The sequence below is a fragment of the Euprymna scolopes genome, chromosome 17, assembly GCF_053919585.1.
Source record: "Euprymna scolopes isolate OS-2025 chromosome 17, ASM5391958v1, whole genome shotgun sequence".
NCBI lineage: Eukaryota > Metazoa > Mollusca > Cephalopoda > Sepiida > Sepiolidae > Euprymna > Euprymna scolopes.
Genome location: NC_136498.1, coordinates 23199872 through 23201604, shown reverse-complemented (window position 1 = coordinate 23201604; position 1733 = coordinate 23199872). Strand labels below are relative to the sequence as shown.

Sequence of the window (1733 nt, the reverse complement as noted above, 5' to 3'; positions counted from 1 at the left end):
CACATTTACTCTAGAGGGTTTTTCGGAAACTGCTATGACGATCTGGTTGAAAATTGGAATATATATTTGTTATGATAAACTGCAGGAAATTAAGCATTATAGTATCGTTTTGATGCATGCGTAAGGATTAATGGAGATTAGTAGTTGATGTAAAAATGAGCATAAATGTAACGATATTTGACTACTAATTTGGCATAAGGCACTCATTATATGTCAACGAGCAATAAATGTTACTCCTTTTTTATGAGATTAAATGTTCAGTATTAACAAGGCCGATGGCCATTAGACGCGTACTCTCGTGTAATGAATGAATGCTTGAATGTAGGATTGACACAAAATTCTTAAAGATAAACTAAAATGATCGAAAAATGGGCTGAAATGACTTAAATAAATAAATACAAAGTAAATGACTTAGAATGACTTTAATGAACTTAAGGATGAATTGAATGACCTTAAGCATTCTTAAACATACTTGAATGCTTAAAAAATAACTGGAATCCTTCAAAAACTACTTGAATGATCTGGAAAATGAATGGCTTTGAGACTAACTGGTTGTAAAGTGGGTGATTATTTACATTAAATTAATACAGAAAAGTGATTCCCCACTTTATATCACAATAAGTACAGCATGTAGTAAGAACAGATACTACACTTCGATCTTGGCCAAAAGGCCAAAAAAAGCTGTATTTATTTGCTCCTCCAACGAGCAAATTAGGCACAAAGCCGATTTTTAATGTGAGGAGTGAAGGGGAAATGGGGACCAACTCCCTATGGAGTAGAGGAGCTGGAAAGTGACAATTGGTATGAAGGATTGTCCCTACATTGACCACGGTCTTATATGTGGGGTTTGTATTTATTTGCTCCCCCACCGAGAAAATTAGGCACAAGGCCGATTTTTAATGTGAGGAGTGAAGGGGAAATGGGGACCAGCTCCCCGGGGAGTAGAGGAGCTGGATAGTGGCAATTGGTATGAAAGGTTGCCCCTACATTGACCAAGGTCTTATATGTGGGGTTTCCCCCACATATGGTCATTGCTTGCAGTATCTGCTGGAACAGAAGCTACACTTTGATCTTGGCCAAAAGGCCAAAAAAAAAGGATATTTATTAGCTCCCCCACCGAGCAAATTAGGCACAAGGCCGATCTTTAATATGGGAGTGAAGAGGAAATGGGGACCAACTCTCCGGGGAATAGGGGAGCTGGATTGTGAAAATTGGTATGAAGGGTTGCCCCTACATTGACCGAGGTCTTATATGTGGGGGTGCCCCCACATATGGTCTTTGCTTGCAGTATCTGACGGAAGATACTACACTTTGATCCTGACCAAAAGGCCAAGAAAAGGGTATTTATTTGCTCTCCCACCGAGATAATTAGGCACAAGGCCGATTTTTAATTTGAGGAGTGAAGGGAAAATGGGAACAAACTCCCCGGGAGTAGGGGAGCTGGATAGTGACAATTAGTATAAAGGGTTGCCCCCATATTGACCAAGGTCTTATATGTGGTGTTGCCCCTACATATGGTTTTTGCTTGCAGTATCTGCCGGAATAGATGGTATTTATTTGCTCCCCCACCGAGCAAATTAGGCACAAGGCCGATTTTTAATGTGAGGAGTGAAGGGAGGGGGAAGGAAAAAAGGGGACCAGCTCCCGAGATGTGGGAAATGGGAGCTGGTTAAAGGCCAGGCATGTGGGATTGCCCCCACATCTGGTCTTTGCTAGTCATAGCTTGCAGTATC

General features: G+C 41.0%; 1 pseudogene; it reads right to left on the bottom strand.

Annotated features, from left to right (window-relative positions):
- Positions 1-558: 558 nt before the first annotated feature.
- On the bottom strand, positions 559-683 carry LOC145297217 (U2 spliceosomal RNA; annotated as a pseudogene).
- Between the last annotated feature and the right edge of the window lie 1050 nt (positions 684-1733).